This window comes from Plectropomus leopardus, chromosome 2 (assembly GCF_008729295.1).
Source record: "Plectropomus leopardus isolate mb chromosome 2, YSFRI_Pleo_2.0, whole genome shotgun sequence".
NCBI lineage: Eukaryota > Metazoa > Chordata > Actinopteri > Perciformes > Serranidae > Plectropomus > Plectropomus leopardus.
Genome location: NC_056464.1, coordinates 30,558,928 through 30,578,509, shown reverse-complemented (window position 1 = coordinate 30,578,509; position 19,582 = coordinate 30,558,928). Strand labels below are relative to the sequence as shown.

At 40.3% G+C, this 19,582-nt stretch overlaps 1 protein-coding gene across 2 annotated transcripts in view; it reads right to left on the bottom strand.

The window, feature by feature from the left end:
- tafa3a (TAFA chemokine like family member 3a) overlaps nucleotides 1–19,582 on the bottom strand; it is a 154,665-nt gene that overhangs the window by 125,319 nt on the left and 9,764 nt on the right. The window contains exon 1 of one of the 2 annotated variants that reach the window (XM_042508447.1): nucleotides 8,541–9,036. The exons of the other annotated variant lie outside the window; for it this stretch is intronic. The gene's annotated coding sequence lies outside the window, so the exon portion shown is untranslated. Of the gene's footprint in view, nucleotides 1–8,540; nucleotides 9,037–19,582 lie in introns of those variants that run through there. 2 annotated transcript variants of the gene reach the window in all.

The following is a 19,582-nucleotide window of genomic DNA, read 5'->3' as shown; positions in this document are numbered from 1 at the left end:
CCATTAGCTACCTGCGAACATCATTTTAAAGATGCAGATAGCAGTCGAGCACTGACCAACAGCTAATGCAAACAGACAGACAACTGTACTCCCTCAAGTATACTCTTAGTTATTCAGTTAACCTTAATCTGGATCTCCAGACGTATGTTAGGGAATGTAACGTCACAGGGGGCTGGAGTTCATACCAGCTGACCTTGGGCACGAGGCTGTGTTTACACGTGACATTATCATGCTACTTGGGTGGTCAGCAAACTTTGCGGGTCTTTTGTGGCTCTCTTGTATCACTCCATGTCTCCTCTCCAAATGAGGAGGTCTGTGAGTGCAGTGCAGGAGTTTTTTTTTACCCCCTCAGCAGCAGTTTGTGAAGTTTGAGTCGCATGACTGATAATTGATCAGTGAATCTGATCAGAGCTGGTCAGATCAGATCAATAGATGAGAGGAGCAGCAGCTGCAAAGGCAAGTGAAAGCAAATTTTTGAACAGTTAAGTCTTACTTTCACTGCACCATGGTGCTCGGTCTACACCACAAAGCGATGAATAATCAAATTATATTCCAACAGTGCACCTAATGAGTGATGAAGCTCCAGAAATAGAAAATCAATATGTAGCGCCAGATGTTGTGTCAAATAAATGAGTATGTGGAAAACCCTGAGTGCATTTACACCTGTACTTGGAGCTGTCCACTTGTGATACAATCACCCAAGTCACATGATAACAGCAGGTGTTAACAGGGCTATAGAGACTGAAAACCATTCACACGCACATTTACACCTACGAGAAAATTAGAATAAACAATTTGCCTCACCTGCATGTCTTTTGTTTGTGGGAGGAAGCTGGAGAGCATGCAAACTCCACACATAAAGGTTCCTGCCAGCTGGTGGGTTAAAACCCAGAACCCTCTTGCTGTGATGCAACAGTGCTAACCACAGCAGTATATGCAATGTCTGATATTTCAATATCATCAGCTTCAAATGTCAGCGTGACTAACTAGATGTTTTGTCAAAGCATCCAAATTCAGAAGAAAATTTCAATGAAAGTGCTTGAGAATGTTTAACTGAATAGCAGGCGGTACCTCGTATGGTAGCCTTGGCCAACAGTGTGCAAGTCCCTTTATCATTTACCAAAATATGATGTCAAGTTTGACTGTAATGATTAGAATGACAAAGCAATGTGTGCAATGTAGTACACTAAATGTGAGCTGGTCCAGTTTTCTAGATACAGATGAAATTTTACTTAAAGTAAATAATAAAATGAAAGTACCTCCTCACCCTATTTTTTAATTCATGTGATTTTAGAATGTATTGATTGTGATAAAAAACAGAATTTGTTATCAGTCTAATATTCTTAATATTTCAGTTTTGCTTTATAACATCCTGAAAAAGTACTTTTAGAACTTTCTAAGAAAAAGTATAGGTACACCTGACGGCTGAAAAATGTTCCCCAGTTCTACATATTACAAGAACACAGATGAAGCCTCACACACACACACACACACACACAATAATCAACTTTATCAGCTTGTTGCATTAATAGGTGACTGACAAATCAAACTGCGAAAGAATAAGTAAAAGTGAAATGTTCTGTATGTTTTCCTATTTATAGTGCAAGAACATTGTGCACATAACTGGCTGATGGAGAGGGCGTGTTTGAACAGATGAAAGAGGAGCGTGAACTGCAGCTAGCCTTGAGCTAATTCTATTGTGGTGGAGAGATAACGTGAGGACCCAGATTTCTGCTTCTCATTCTCATCATGTACATCAGATCAAGGCTCAGACACTGGCTTCTGCACAATACATTTAATGACATGGGTACGTTTCGTTTGAAGATAGGGGCCCGCTTTGAAGACGAGCCCTACACTGAGATCTGATGATGGTGAAACCTGACCGTGTTGGGTCACAAAATCCAACCCATCTCCTATTGTCAGCGTGATGTGAGGCAGGAGGCCAGAAGAAGAACTCGTCCAATCATGCAAGCAAATCACCAGAGGAAATTATCCAACTTTCAATAAGCAAGCCTGAAGATGGAGCCAGTGGAGAGACCTTTGACATTAATCATTAATTTCATTGAGTCCAATTGGTTTAATTATAATCACAACAACATTGCCATTCTCTTGCTCTTTCGACAAAGAAATAACAAGCGTAGAAAATAACAGGCTCATTTTTAAACCCCTGTAATTGCAATTTTCTACCCAAATTGCAATCTAATGATTACAGGCACGAGGTGGAGCTTGACAACAACACCAGAAACAAGTAGCAGAGAAAAAAAACATATTGCTAGGGACCCTCAGGCACCACGAGAGAGAGAGAGAGAGAGAGAGAGAGAGAGAAATCTGCAAACAAAAAATGAGAGATCCCTTTCTCCAATAGGAGCCAGGGTTTAGAAGTGGGCTTCACAAAATCTGCAAATCCCAGACCTTTTCACTGGGCCAATGGTTAAGGGCTTGGAGAATTGAGTTTTTTGCTGCTGTGCCCAAGAAGGAGTTGATGGGAATTCAGCACAGTGGCACAATATCAAGAGCAAAAGCTGCCAAATACTGACTACCTCAAGGAAAAAGAACAGAGTGATAGATTGAAGGAGAAGAGAGAGAGGGAGGGGGGGAGTTGGTGGAAGAGGCTGATGCCGACAAAGCTGAAAACCACCTCCATGGAAGAGAGGATTCCTAAGCTCTGCTGAGGCTCTTCTCCACTCAAACCTCTTTGTCCTCAGTGTCCACAGCACTTGAAGAGTCAGCTGGAGAAAGTCCCAGGGAGAGTCACATGACTCCCCCACCACTGTACACAGAGTATGTTCACAAACACTTGGACTCAGAAAATATGAGTTGTCTTGCATGAGTCATCCCTACACAAAAAGTTATCTGGGAATCCAGAAGGATGCATTTCAAAAAGATGAAAGAATCTTTTTGATATCATCATGTTGTGAATCAAAACCTAAATGTACCTCTACGGATTGCGTTTATCACTGGTTCCAAACTTGAGGATTAAGGGCACATTGAGGGTCAAATGATAGGCCTAAATCTTTGGGGTAAAAACAGTCATCAAGGCAGGAAACTGCAACACTCTCTGATACCTTAAAGGAATATGTTGATTTCCACTGACAACCAAAATGGCATATTATGTAAGTGTTCCCAAAATAAAATATATTACTGTCCTAATGATTGCAGTTTTAAACATGCCCTTAACATTATGAAATGGTCAACAATATGCTATAAAACTTTGTAGTCAGATTTAGGCAACAATACTAAGTGCTCTGGCTTGAAAGTGTCAACCAAACAGGGCAGCAAAACACCGCTCCTCAGACCTTACACCAGTCTCACACTGGCTGCATGAGCAGTACGTGATGGCAACCTCACCAAACTGCAGCCAGTTCACACTCGAGGTGTTCGCACTGGCAGAGTTGTGGCTGTGACGCTTCTACATGGCTGCCTGCTGCTATGAGTGCTGCATTTCCACATTTATAAACACAAATTCCACTCATTTACAAATTCATGCAAGCTCCTGCATTGTCAACTACGCAATCCTGCAAATGTTTCACAATAAAATGCCTTGTGTCAACAACTGATGGGATTCTGTCGACAGAGACTTTGTCAGAGGATTTTTATTTTGAAACAGGGGCAGCAAAGTTTGAGTAAAACAGACATATTTGTATTTCCTCATCTCTGTGGCAGAGAGAGGTTTTTTAAACTGCAGTAAAAGGTGGTATAGAGTCAATATCATTATCAAAAGCCCATTTTCACTGTCTATATCTGCTGACAAAAGCGCACAGCACGCAAGAAAAAATCAGCGAGCCAGTGTCTCCAGATGTGCCGCAGCTGGCAGGCAGCTGAGATGAGCCTCACCAGCACTGCTCATGCAGGCAGTGGCCGCTCTAACTTGTTAGCACGGGCGCCAGAAAAAAAAAAAAAAAAGGTTCAGCAACACTCATGCACTGCATCCGCTTCCAGTGTGAACCCAGCGTCAACTCTTTTAGTTCTCACCTTAATGATTTTATGTAAAATCGAGAATATCCAGATATTTTCTAACGCAGTTGTTTATCTTCTGTACCAAAATAATTTCATGACCATTGAAGCCAGACAAAAGCTGCAACTGTCCTTCACCTAACACTCCCGACAGAAAAATGCAGAGGACTTTTAATTCTGGAACCAGGGAGGTCCTTAATACCTTTTTCTACTTCGACCTTTCTATAGAATATGGTTTAGCAGAGAACTCTTCCAGACAAATCCACCCCCCAAGAAATGGGAATTTAAATCCATTAATGGAACGATGCCTTTAAATGCATGACATGAGCTGTTTACTCGAGTTAGTACAACAGAGTCACATGAACTTTACATGATCGAGCCCTGTAGATTCACAGCGTGTACTCTAGTCATGCACACTGAGCAAACAACAGGAGGAACTGATATGATACAATGGCATCAAAACACACACACACACACACACACACACACACACACACACACACACACAGGGTTGATGGAGCAAAAAGACACACAGAAGAATGCACACACACGCATGATGTGCCCACACAAATCATTCACATAAACACTCAGGAAAACACCCACTTTTACAAACACTGTTGCACTTCAGATGCACACACACACTCTCTTTCACACACACCCACAGCCTAACATACACACAGCAAATAAGCATGAATAAATAAGAGGTGGAGTTGTGCTTCAGAGCCTAATCTCTGAGGAAAAAAACAGCTTGCCGCATCGGCAAAGATCAGCCCGGGCGAGTTTGGGACACTGCTGGCTTCCAGGAAACCAATTTGTTTGTTTATTGTCTTGGTGTTTTGTCGGCGGTTACAGTTCATTGCAGCCAGCCCATCTTGGGCATGCTCCTTTAAATGGCATCTATAAAACATGGGATGTGCTCTCCCCATGTCCTCCTCCTCCTCCTCCCTCCTCTGTACATGACGGAGCTGCACACGAGCGTAACAATGCTGCATTTCGTTCGCCATGGTGGGGCTTTGAATTTCCTTTAAACACCCGATAGATTCACCCCAGCAGCTCGAGCTGGCGCTTTGAGAGGTGGAACAAACTGTGCTTTCTAAACACATTAGCCTATGAACACTGCTGAGCAGCGAATCTCAGGGTGCTGAAATCGGGTGTAATCATGTAGATAGATGGCTGACTTTTTATTGTTCCACTATGCCAAATCTGCAAGGCTGGTGGTGAATACAGAGTTCCTGAAATGATGCAATACCCTGGATTTTATGGTTAACTCGTGGTGCTGCAGTGCTATGTTCTCTGTGACAAGACACTGGTCTGTCACATGTGTATGTATCCTGCATATATATTCAATGGGAGATGCAGTAATGTCAGTCTTACATGGAGACATTAGGAAGCGCTGTCATCTCAACAGGCAACCTTAATAGCACCACAGGGCTGTGAATACATATATGAGTGCAAAAACTAAAATGTATTGTTTTGTCTCATGCCTGCAAACACAAGCCAGACTCTCATATTATGCCCTATTGATCTGACAGAGAGAGCAGGAAGCTGGCGGAGAACACAAATACTGCCTGGGGTGGCTCCTTAAAACTAGAGACAAGCCTCTTATCCATGGTGTTCTCGTCTTCTGGAAATCACCTGGTGGCTCATGCATATCAAGTACTACTCTCACCAAGCCTCAGTGTGCACTCTGCCTTCTCCAGGCTGTTGCAATGTCTGCTGGATGGCACCCTTTAAAAGAAAATGCAAACTAATCTATCTGCAATCTGGTTGGGTTTTGCAGCGATGCAGCGCCACCAAAACCATTTTTGTTTCACCCCTTGTGTGGGAAAATGCATGCCACAGTGCAGCATGGTGAGTAGGGCTGTATCCGACTCAGAATTATGCCAGTAAAATCGGATTTGGCTGTTCAATACAAATATTCAATGATTAGTTTTGTTTTCCATACAAAGTTATAAAGTCTAAACGGGCTCCAAAGGATGTTCAAAGTGACAGCACTAACGACAGATCGTGAATGCGCAACATTTTTTGACAACACTTGATATTTGGGCTGTCAAACAACAATTTTTTAAAATCACAATCAATAGCAGAATTTCTATAGTTAATTATGATTAATCGCATTTTTTAATCATGTTTTCAATTCCATTGTTTCACATTACAAAATATTTTTTTGTTTATATTGACAAGGTAAAGCAAATCTTACCAGACTTTCTTGATTAGGAATCAAATGACAGCAAAAAAGGGTACGGGACTAGCATAAAGTGGGCATGTCTGTAAAAGGGAGACTCACTGGTATCCACAGAACCCATTTTCACGTAGATATCTTGAGGTCAAAGGTCGAGGAACCTCTGTGAAATGGCCATGCTGTTTTTTCATCGCCAAAATTTAGCCTAACTTTGGAGCGTTATTCCATCCCCTTACCAAGAAGCTACCATCACATGGTTGGTCACGTCTTCTATTTTCATATACCAGTATGATCATTCTAACTTTGGAACTCAGACCAGTACAAACTCTTCAAGAAGGGAATGTCAGCCAGGGACTGACATGATTAGAAAAAATTATGGCATTATGTACAGACCATAATTGCATTGTGAATAATGCTGACAACCCTACTAAATATCAACAAAAGCCAGGGACTGCATCCATTTATCTTGCTGTGAGCTGTAAATACACCAGTACTTCACCTTATGTTGCTGCAAAGAGCAGCGTGAAAGTCAAGAGCAATCACTTTGCAGCAAAATCTGGGGACCAAAACACACAACACCCTAAGTATTACACTGCACAGCAAAAAAACAACTGCTTAACTTAAAGCAATCTTAGTCGACTGAAGGTCTCTGACTATTGATTCAAATCACCATCTCTCGGGGGGCAGCCCTAACGGCAAGGTTAGAAGGTTTAAACATACAGACACAACTTTATTCTAAAAGCCTTTAGCTCCAGAACTTACTTTTTTTACAACAACAGCCACTGCAGAGCGCACAAATCTTCTCCAAGTTTCCAAGTGTTACTATCAAATACAGTGGAACTGTCACAGGAATCCCATCTCCAGTAATCCCAGGGTGGCCTTTGCTCTGCCTGTCAGCGATACCAACCAATAATACTGCACAATAAAACCCTCCAGAACAACAGTGGGCCGCAGGCAGCTTCAAGGGCTACTGACGGCGATCTATAAAACAATATAATGGGTTGCCTGTCAGTGAGTGTGAAAGGGAAGATCTACGCCTCCTTTGACTCTCTGAGGGGACTTCAATTAATCAAAGCAGAATTGTATCACCCCGCATTAGCAGTGTAAGGTTATTACCATCCTCGTATTCCGCAGGAAGAAATGCGATGATGGCACTAATTGAGGGGAAGAAAGAGAGAGAAAAAAACAGCTGACCGCACAAGGCTTGTCAAGGGGATGAAGGGCAGATAAAAGAACGGGGTGAACAAGGAGACAGGAAGAAAAACAGAAGAGAGGAAGAGTGAGGAGGGCAGGGGTTGTACAAAGTATTCACTTCGGTGTGTGTGAGCATAATCATAAATATCTAGTTTGTGTGCAGAGCAGCTGACAGCAAACTTAAGAGCCAGTTTTCATTCGTGTCTTGCCAACAAGATAACTGCATTGTACTTTTTCTTAAGTCACAAACAAGTAGCTTATAGCTGGAGCTGCTGTTTTTTCTTCGTCTTCTTATTTTGGAGTTTGGGGGAATCACACTGATGGCGGCCCACGCTGTGAAGTCACCTCCAAGTCCCAAATCACAGCAGAGATTTGACTTAGTCGTGCAGCTTAACTGTGGGGAGCCATGTTTATATTTTGGGGGTTACCTTTAGCAACCTGCAGGTGATGGGAATGCTCAGATATGGAAATATTATGCACCGTTTTTGAGGGGAGGGGTTCCAAAAACTGAAAAAGCTTGGATGTACTCTACTGCATAACACAGATAGATAGATAAATTCACAAAATAATCAGAGATATATCTAGTAAAAGATTATATATTCCTTTCTGAAGCCATGATCAGATAATAACTTATCTGCATGTTGATAAGACCACACACACACACACACACACACACACACACACACACACACACACAATCATGTCTCTTTTTATCCACGTTTGTTGCAAAGAAACCCACAAAAGCATCTCAAATTTATAAAAAAAAAAAATTTTAAATAACAAGTTTCTTTGAGTCTCAGTGCACCAAAACGAGTGGGCAGATGCTCCTTTAGGAAAACTTGATTTTTGTCTAATTTAAGCAGCCAGTGTCGGTTTCATGTTGCTGCACAGATCTGATATTCTCTGAATGTAGACAGCATGAAGCTGTGCATTTCCCAGCCTGCAGCTGCACCTGCACGCCACCCTAAACTCATTAGTTTCCAGTAGCTCGCCTGTGTCTCACAAGTTAATAACTATTAATCATAGTGGAAGCAATCAATTGTGTAATCGATAGTTTATTCTAAGGTCTGACTGATTAGCTATTTCGCAGTCGCACGTGAGCTGATGAGCTGCGAAATTCATATTATGAATTGTTAGATTTTTTTCTTTCTTTTCGTTGTAAAATGCACAAATCACAGTTTCAAAATGACATAGTAACAGTTTCGCCTACCTGTCGTTGTGCTGTCAATTAATCCCCAGAAAGGCTCCTTTCATTTATTCTCCATTGTCAACCACAAAAACCAGATGCCTCTTCTTCACAGAAATGCCATTTCCGCGTCGCTTCCAGACGCCCTCGACAACACATAACCTAAAAACACTGCTCTGATGTGAAAGCTCTCCGGCCGCACAATCCCTGAGTGGAACAAGTCTGAATTTGGGGGCTGCTGGTGAGTTGAAGGCGGCGGACTTGAAAGTCTATAAAAGTTGCTGGTCCTTCGGCTGTGACTCAAAACTTCCCCTCCGCCGCCAGAGCGCCACAGCAGCTGGACAACACGCCGGACCGTCACTCATACTTTCTGCATTCAAGCATGATTTTTTTTTTCTTTTTTAAGAATCCTACTTCCAGAACTGGTTGCAGTTAGGTTTTGGCAGCGTCTCCGCGCAGTTTGAGAAATAGATTTGAGGTGTCCGGGGTATGAGAGAGAGCAGCCGGATTCATGTCAGTGTTTGTGGAGGACTGCTGCTGCTGCTGCTGCTGCGCTGGTGTTTCAGCGCCACCCAGTGGAGGTCTGCGGTGGTGGACAGGAAGGAGTGCAGACATTTATCTCACTCAGCTTCAGCTGATGATAACCGGATGATAGTGCCCTCTTGAAGACAGCAACACAATCACGTTGCAACGAAGAAAATGTTCCTTAATGTTATTACAAATGACGTCAATATAATTCCCAGCATTATTTGTTGCTTTCTTGGTTGATTAATACATTTAATGTGGGGTTTTTTTTCATAAATTTCCAGCTGCTGGATTGAGGAAATGTTTTTTAAACCAAAGAGGCCAGTTTATAATGTAGTATGACTTGATATAAAGCGTGTAAGGCTATTTTTGGGACAGTGGGTGTGCATAAAAAAGATTAAGGGACTGTATGCTAATTTTTTGAGTCTAGCAGTGTGGCATTTGCTGTTTTATTTATTTATTTTAAAGGCCCCTCCCCAGCATTAAGATTTCTAGATATTATATTCAATTTCACAGACCTTCAACACTCTTCCCAAAATATCTCAAAATGATATAATTATGAAAAACATTTTTAAAAATTGTGAAAATAAAGCTACTTCTTATTTTCTAATAAACACCACTTTCCATTTCATTCCACACACCTTCGCCACTCTCCTCCAAATATCGCAAAACGATAAATTTATGACAAACATAAAAAATGATGAAAATACAACCACTTTTTTTTTTTATAAAAAGCTACCAAATATTTTTTTTATTATGGCCTCTTCATGAGTGAATCAAAGAACAGTTTTAAGCTGAAGGGATTTGCACCGCAGGATTTTCACCCCACCTTGTGTCATCTGCATGTCTTTCCCCCTCCAATAAAACATGAAAGTAGCAGAATAATTAGATTTTTACAAAATTAGATTTCCACCATTAATTGATGCAAAAAAGGCAAAAACTGATGCATAAAAATACATCAAAATGCCACTTTTGGCACTCAAAAGTGCCAGGGGTACCACAAACCTCCCATTATATCTGTGACCCCCTCTCCCCTCAAGCTACGCTTCTGCACACAAAAATAAACTATTTGCCTTGTTTATACTGTATGTATTAGCTCTCACAAATGTAAAATGTGAAATACAATATAAATATGGGATGATGAAACAGGGACAGGGTTAGACCAGCTTACCCAGAAAAGTTAGAATACCCTCCCAGCTACAAAATAAAAATGATAACATTAACCTACTGACCCTCCCTCCACCACTAATAATTTGTGTACAGTCTCTTACTCAGAAGAACTGGCATGTTATGACATGCATTAGGCTCCTCACCAAGGTTATCATAATACATCTGTTTGTCTCTGACATTCAACTTCCGCTCTCCTCAAACATTACCGCCCGGTCTACAAAGGCTTCCCCCCCAAGTAATTGCATTATCATCTCTCCATTTCTCAAGCAGCCTCTTTCGTCTGGCCCTCCGAAAGGCAGGAATGGGTGGAATAATCAATACCAACCTTTGAGATAGCCTGTGGAGATGCGAGGCAAGCATTTGGGTTTGGATTTGATTGATTTTGGACACCCTCAGAGAGTGTTATCATCATAAAGCCAAAGCCATCTAAGCTCATAGACATCTTGGCAAACACACGCAAGACGCACATATATGCGAGCAGAATCAAAGGGCTGAATACACAAATCCCCGGGGACTGAATACAAAAAAATGTCAGGCTATTAACATTGACCGGGCTGAGCTATAAAATTCAAAGTAGATATGTAGACCAGAGCCAGGCTTCGCATAACTTCATAACTGGCTATGAATAGAGAAGCTGTTATTTTGATTCTATTAACATCATTTATTATATTCCCAAAGTCATCAGGTGTCTTTCTTCCTCTCCCTCAGTCACACACACACACACACACACACACACACACACACTGTAAAATCTGACAAGTTGATCTTACTTAAAACAATCTAAACCAATTGCCTTGAAAAAGTAAAGTAAATATAATTTAAACTAAAAAAGTGTACTCAAAATGTAGTTGTATAAGTTGTTGCAACTTAAAAATGACAAGGGAAATAAGCTTGTTCTTTGTTAATTCAAGTAAACCAAGTTAATCTGACTTGCCAATAATAAAGTTTGGAGATGTGCACGTTTTGTTTTCATAACACGTTTAGGAAAATAACAATATGATTTACTAGTTTAAACTTGGTTTACTGAAGTTGCTAAAACTCCAAGAGATTGATTTATGACAATTATGGTGCATGTAGATGCAGCAGCCAGTAGCTCCTCAATCCTTGCTACTTTTTTGCTGTTTTTTTTTTTTTTTTTTTTTTTTGACCCCATGGCTTCTTCTGCTGAAGCACAACTTCTACAATAGAGAAGCACTTATCAACATCCGAAAAAGTTGTGTGGGGTTTTGACTGAATGCAGCAAGTTTGGACTGAATGTCGCAGACCGCAAGAGGATCTCCACTAATGGCATATGCTGTGTGGCCAGTCAGACCAGAGGGGAGATATGAAACTGAAAGCGTCAGATTAGAAAAGGGAGGAGACCCAGCGTCAGGGCAAGGTTGACCTGACTTGGACCGAGAGCTGTTCCTCTACCAAGACTTCTTCTGGCTAATGCCTGGTTGCAGGAGAATAAAGTAGATGAGATGCAATTGAGGCTCACTTGGCAACAGGAAATCAGAGACTGCTCTGCACATATCTTCACAGAGACATGGTTAACTTGTAACATCCCAGATTAAGGTGTTGCAATTGATGGGCGGACCTTGTTCAGAGCCGACAGTACACAAGACTCTGATACAAATTTAAAAATGCATTGCAGACATTGCATGATGCCATCAGCAGCAACACGCCCGAGCATCTGGATGTAATTTTCATGGTATCTGGTTATTTTAATCAACTCATCCTTCAACTCCAAAGATGTAACATGATCAAGTACAAATTTTAATTTCTTCTAAATCTACCTTGTACCTCAATTAAACTTGTCATGCTTAAGTTGCAGCAACTTTACAAAATTAGGTAAATATGACTAAATTTTAAGTTAATTTAACAATTAGATATAATGTAAATATATGTTAAGACTTATATTTACTGACACTTTTTAAGGCAATCCGTTTCCTAGATTTCTTAAAGTAAAATCAACTTGTTAGATTTTACAGTACACACACACACACACACACACACACACACACACACAGACAGACACACACTTGGAGAGGAGATGACCTCATTAATCTTTAGTGCATTGTGTAGACCTATCCTGTCATACCCCTGACACTGTGGTTTGTGACACAGCTCTGCTCATTAAATCATATGACAGGATGAGGTCAGCCGTGAGGTAAGGTGTCTCAAGCTGTGTGAAAGCAGATAAAGCCGGCGGTATAAGCTTCTGTGAGAGAGTTCGACAACAATTGTATGTGGCAGCTGAGGTGAGTCATGAGGTAATCCCGCTTTTTGAGCATTTGGCATCAAAATCTAATATAAAAAATAAAAAAAATAATAAAAACTGTTCTTGTCTCTTTGAGGTCACACCGTGGGGGAGTGAGGGAAATCATACATGTGATTTTGGCATCTCACGGAGGAAACCACACTTTGGTCTTGTTAGGTGGCACCTTGCATAACACTCCACATCCTGTGCTTGTCATCCTGTGATTACTTTCGCTTCACACGCAGAGAACAAAAGTTGTGGAGGGCTACGTGGCATCGACACTGATTGTGGCGATTCAGCTTAAAATAACAGCACCCTGCAGGGAACAGTGCGAGCCCTCTGCCTGAACCCTTGCTCGCCTTCGCCACGGAAGTGTGTTTGAAGACAGTGGGACGTCTACCAGAAAATTGCAAGAGGAAAAATAGGAGGCATAATGGCCTCAGGAATGGAGCTGGCCATCAATAATGCAGAGGAAGCAGCAGTTAATGCCTCCCTTAATTCAACAGGTCTGCAGACACCGGGACAGTTATTCTTCCTCAGCTGCAGATGCTCGGTAAGAGGCAGCTACATCAGGCTTTATGGCTTTGTGTGTGGTTGCGCTGCCAGGTCTTTCCCCCGACCTCAATCCCGATTGCAGAGCCATTAATGGGTTTTCATCAGGAACCCGCCCTAATGGAGTTTCCAACTTCACCAACTCACTCAGATACCAGTGGGGAGCTGTAGCCACAGAGAATAATGCCCACAGAAAGTCAGAATATATGAACTCAATTTAGTCTGAACAGTGAGTGCCAACAGCTTTAATAAACAAAAATAGACTACAATCCAAACAGCAAATGTTACACTGCAAAAAATTACCATATAAAACGCATATTGTCTTACAGGTTGTACATTCAGTGAATAACTCTGCCATCAAGACGAGAAAAATGAACTTTATCAATCCTGAAGTACTCCTTTAAACATGGGAAAATAGATTGGGTCAAATGAAATGGCAAACTGTAAGTTTTCTAGCTGATTCAAAGACAGCAGGAGAAAGTCATACACTCAGAAGCAAACAGTTTATTTTGAACAGTGATGGATGAGTATTTATATCCTTTAAGATAACCAGTACAATAATATAAAAAGATTTCACCATGAGTAACAGTCCTGCATTCAAAGTCTGAATGAGCTCCTGTGTGGGTGTGTCGCTGGCATGCGAATCCCCACCACTCTACCCTGTACTCATAAGGTCCATCCAGTGCCATCCAGACCCATGTTGTGATCATCTTAGAGTAACACCCACCCCTTGTTTCCCACTAATTAACACTGTTACACCTGAACACACTGCGTGTGTGCAGCTCACAACAGCAACCTTGCCAAACTGCTGCATCAAGCTTGCGGTGATCACATTTGCAGCGTTGTTGCTATGACGCTTCTGCAGGGCTGCCTGCTGCTATGAGATCTGTATTTTCACGCTGCTCATGCAGGCAGTGTGGCTGCTCTAAACTGCTTTTATGGGCGCTGATAAAAAAACAACAGCTTCCACGCCGCTCACACTAGCCATTAGCTCTGCCAGAACTGCTGTTGTTAGCAACAGCAGTTGCTAACAACTGCTGTTGTTAGCAACGTTGGCTGTTAGCTGCTAGTTTAACCATATCCATGTTGAGAGCCGTGCGCAGACAACCTGAATCGGTCTCTCAATCATAGATATGCTTTGAATGTCATACAGAGCTCATCATAAAAGTACTGTCATATTATCAAAAAAATCAAAAGTAAAAGTCTCTTAATCTGCAGAGAAATGGCCCAGGTTGTTATAGTATCACAAATTACCTTTTTTTAATAAGTAGCTTTAGTATTAAAGCTGGTCAAAGTGGAACAAGTTTAATCTAGCCTTTACAAATTTAGTCTGCTAGTTCACAAGCTAGTGGTGTGGTGACCTCAAAAATGTCACAAGACAAATCTGAAGGATCATTACATGATTAGTCTGGAATCATTTAACATCTTTGAATCTGATAAAACAGAAAAATGTACTGAGCAAATCACTCATCTGACACGGGACAACTCAGAGATAACTATGGACGTGTATAGACAGTCTGAAGGTCGGTCATAGCTTTGGCGCTATGAATCACCCCTCAAGGCCTAAATCTCCTCTATTTGAGGTTTTCAAAAAACTTTTTTCTGTATATATTTCTTTATATTTTCTATTAAGGGGTTTTGAATAATTAGCTTCATGGTTTACATTTTTTAAGGGGTAACAAACAGTTAATGGTTCAGTAGATAACTTATAATAATAATTTAAAAAAAAGACTTTCTTAATTGCTGAAACTGTCACTAAATCCTGACAGTGAATCTGTGAAAAAACATGCTCCTCTGGCTCCTCCTAGTGCTCCTATTGGCATTTGCAAGAAACCACTACACCTGGACAAAACACCCAATCAAAGCCGAGGAGTCTCTAACACTGACCAACAACCACAAGCAGTTAAAAAACTGCTCATACTTCTTTTACCAACAACCATGTACATGGAAAATCAAGTAATCAGAAGACCAACAATAAAGAGCAAGCCAAAAAGAAAGAGTTTCAAAGCCCATGATAATAGAAAAGTCAACATCAGAGTGGTTTTCTGAGGTGCAGAGAGCTACAGGACCCGAAAGGTCAAAACCAATACTGGCTAAAGGCTCGGTTTAATTCTTTAATTTTAGCCAGCTTGTCTTTGCCGTGGACCTTGCTGTTGACATTAAGAGTGATGGGCAGTTTTTTTTTTATTGCTGGTGGTTGTTTGTTTCTAAGCTATTATGTTTGCAAAGCTCTTCCTGAAGATATTGAGCTTCACTGAGTGACAGCAGGGGAGAGGGGCTGCACAGCATGTGGATGAACAGTGATCGACATGATTGACAGCAGTGTTAGAGACTCTTCTTGGCTCTGATTGGTTGTTTTTGGTGGCCTTTCGGAGCACTAAGAGGGGACAGGGGAACTTGATTTTTTCACACATTATCTGTCTCATGGACAGGATATAGTGACAGTGTCAGCAAATATGACAAAAAGTTATTTTTATACAAGTTCACCCAAAGTTCTGTTTATGTATAAATAAATAATAGTCTTCTTTTTGTCCCAAAGTTCTTCGAATAAGTTTAATGTGATCAAGCCTTCCCAAAACATCAGTGAGACCTCAATCAGCAGCTGCTGACATGTTAAAATTCCTCTGTAGCTCTGACACAGTTCAGCAAGATATGAGTCACTTCTTGTGTTAGAAAAGTTCATATAAAATGCTTTTACTTTTCGTCCTAAAATAAGAAGCAAATATATGTATGTCAACTCTGATTTGGTTTTGATGATTTCAGGCTCTGATCAGCTCTGAGTGTCTATGTGAAACAGACTGATTCTGGCTCAGTTTCTTAGGCTAAGTCAAGACAGGCATATGAAACAGTCCTCTGAGGGTTGACAGAAAGACAACACAAACAGTCCAGCGGAGATTTGGACCACGCAACCGTGTAAACTTTTCATGTTGTTGGCTAAAGTTCGGATTTTAATGGTCAAATTAGACAGAAACAATATTTTGGGTGCGCTTTTCCTGTGTGGCCCATGCTGGCTCTGTAAATTGATACTAAAAACTTTGGGAACGCCTGCTTCAGATCATCATTTCAGCACACCATGCATTCATTAAAATTGAATTCATATAGTCTTAGACCATAAAAGAAAAATACTACATACAAAGTTGCTGTGTTTTGCCAGACTCGCAGCAAAACAGAATTTTTTGCCATGTAGATCTGACTGTGATGCATTCATTTTGCACTGTCACACAGTAAAACATGACCTCTATAAGTGTACTTTTTCTTTTGTCTTGTTTTTCTCTCCTGATGATCTGCATATCACAAGACTTACTGACTTCCTATCAGAGATCTGTTCATCGAATCGCAGAAACAAATTCTCCCCTTATTTCAGTTCCTGTTGGATTCGGAGCGCTCTGCCTCAGGAGCCTCTGACAGAGAAGCAGTGGGTCATTCATCAGAAGAGAGATTAAATCTTCATCCACTGCTGCTACTGGATGCTGAGAGCACTTTATCTTTGAGAGGGGAAATAAAAGTGCTTTTTTTCTTAAACAAATCTATCCTTTAAGGCAAAGGAAATCATTTCATTTCCTTTTATCACTTGCCAGTATGTGAAATTGTAGACAGTTGGCAGTAAAACAGCTGTTAATACAAAAAAATGGTGATAAACAGAAAATGTGTTAACATTCCTGCTGAGCCACAGAAGTACAAACTGTCTGTTCTTACATGCAGAATAGACAAAACTCCATCTGCGGAGAAGATCGACAAACAATGATACAGGCCTCTTTTTCAGCATCTCAGCACTATTGTTTTCAAGTTATCTTGTTATACTTTAGCTCCATCTACTGGCGAACACATACAGGCACAAACATATGTCATGAAAATACACTCAACAGCACAGAACTGACAGCAGATTCATTCCTGGAAACATTTCCCTAAAAGATAAGTTTTTGTGGTATTTCCAGTAATTTGTTATAGATTCATCTGTCTGTATTTTTTTCTTTTACCAATCATACATACTCAAAAAGCTGTTTTTTTGTTTTGTTTGTTTTTTAAAAAGTCAGTATTTTTGTCTCCCCTTTGATCGTTGTTCTATTAGCTCAGTGGTTGTTTTAGCTGCGTACTTTTCTAAGAGGAAGGCTGTTTAGCAGAGAGAGAGAGAAAAAAGGAGAAGACTGTAAAAAAAGTTTGTGATCAAGTCTTCAATATGCCATTATATTTTGAATAATAATCTGAATTTTGGAAATGACACCTTCATCCAGAAAAGTAGCTCAAACAATCAATATTGAGCTTTGGAAATGTCTTGAATGCTACCTGGTGTAAACACACCAGAAGATTAGTACTGTAAATCTCATATTGCCTGCCTGAGACAGTTCAAGACATGCTAAGTAGAAATGGAGGTCACAGTAAATATTTGCAACTTAGGCCTGATGAGGCTGATTTATTTTTTATTAATATTTGCATTTTTTGATGCTGTATACTGGTTGTATTTTTTGTATTTTAGTAAAGAGACTACTGAGAAATGAATATGTATGGTCATTATAACCTTGCTAAAATAAAGTTCAAAGTGGCCTAAGATATATATATTATATATATAAATGCAGCAATGTCTCGATAGGTCACAACAAAACACTTGCGTTTAGAGCCTACAAAAGCTGCTGGAAACACAGCGATGACTCACAACCAGTTTAGTTGTTTGTCGGCCTCAAAAACTGGTCTGCAGCTTGGCAGCCATCTCACCTATGTGACACTCTATCGACCATCCCCTCCACCTCCAAATGAAAAAGCCAGCTCATAAACCACATCACTTCAGAAAGGCTGATATGATACTTATGAAATTTGCAAATGTAAAGTATCCATGGTTTGCAGAAGCGTACAGTGCCAACATTTTCCTCTGACAACGGGGCTGATCTTTCAAAACATAAATTATTCATCATCAGAAAATAGCAACAAAGAAATAAAAGCACAGTTGACATCTTTACTATTGAGTAGTGTTGACAGTTGGAATATGCAGGAATGGGTCGATGGATATTTCGTTTACCTGCTGACGGTGATTTCGAAAAGCAAAAATGATACTGGTGCATTTAAAAATCACATCAGCCTCAGTCTTTGAGCGCTGTCAGCTGAAAGATGGACTGTGACCTCAGATAAAAGATATTATGTAACACAGTTACAGGCTACTCTTCATGTACCATTAGTGCTGCTCCTCTTTCAAAACAAGGACTCTAGTCTAACGCCAACTTCCAGCTCCTTTGTGCTCTGATTAACTGTGTAGTGCTGCTGTGTTTTAGTGGGATTGTGGCTAATATGGTTACCAGGCCTTTCCTACTAAAACAGAAGAACACTGTGGTGACAATGCAACAAGAAGTGATTAGTCAGGTTAGATTTGCCACAGTTGCATAGTCAATATACACATAACATCACATGTCAGTTCATCATGTCCTGTTCCTAAGAATCCTCCCTGAAGTATAAACCACATTACAGAAATCTGTCGTGTTATCAGTGTTTTCGCTCTCCAAGACAATATCCAGTAGGCCTATCTTATTAAATAAGGAATCTTTCATAAAGGATTTATAACCTGTTTATTATGACTTGAGGGATGTACTTTTTACTAAAGTGCCATTGATTTATTTTGTATAATTATAATATGTTATGTATAATATATTTTTTTTTAAAAAAAACTGAGTTGTGCTTCAGGAAGATAACTGTTTTCGTATGAAATTTTCTTGCTCAAGCTTGGGAAATAAGGCAGAACATTTTGTTTAAGACTGAGCTGTAAATTAATCTTTAAATCTTTGTAATGAAATTAAATGTAATTAATTATTTGACTGCTGCAGCTGTAATTTTGGTGTCCTATAAAACCTTAAAATGGGCTTCAGACATTTATCATTTTTTTTGACCAAATGCAAAATGTGGCAAGTAGCAGACATACGAGCCTGTGAAGATCTAACTATATCACTTGTACTTGAGCAACACTTTAATGGCAACTCAGATATAATGTAGTTGGTCATACTATCACATAGTCGTTTGTAGTGTGAACACAGCCTTAGCCAACAGCCAACGGTTGTGTTTGCAGGTTCGAAATGTTTTTTTCAGGGGTGTGTTGGAGGCTCTGCAGCTTTACATGTCTCAGAGAGGGTTGTGCCTTGTGACAGATGTGAACATTAATGGCATCTTCCTCAGCTGAGTTGTAATATTAGGTAGCTCAGTAATGTAAGGTGAGCTAGCAGTAGGTGAGCTTGTGTGTGGTAATATGATTGACGAGTGTAGTTTGTTAGAAAGAAAATTAAAACTGCTTTCAATAAGGTCTGCTGCTCGACTTATTTAAAAGGGGCAGTATACCACAAAATCAAAAAATACATGCATACATTTTCTGTTTTCTTTTTAAAATAATACACTCTTCCTTCTGTGCAGTGATACAGCGTAGTTCCATGGGAAAAAAAATAGTTCCTACATGAAACTGCTCATAGCAAGGTCTGTTGATTATCTTGAGTAACCGGGTCATGAATTCTGGAAAGATACATTGCTGTTGAGTTTCTCCAAATGTAATTTTTGTTGCTTAGAGCACCACAAACCTAGTGCCATCTAGTTCCATTAAACTGCAAAG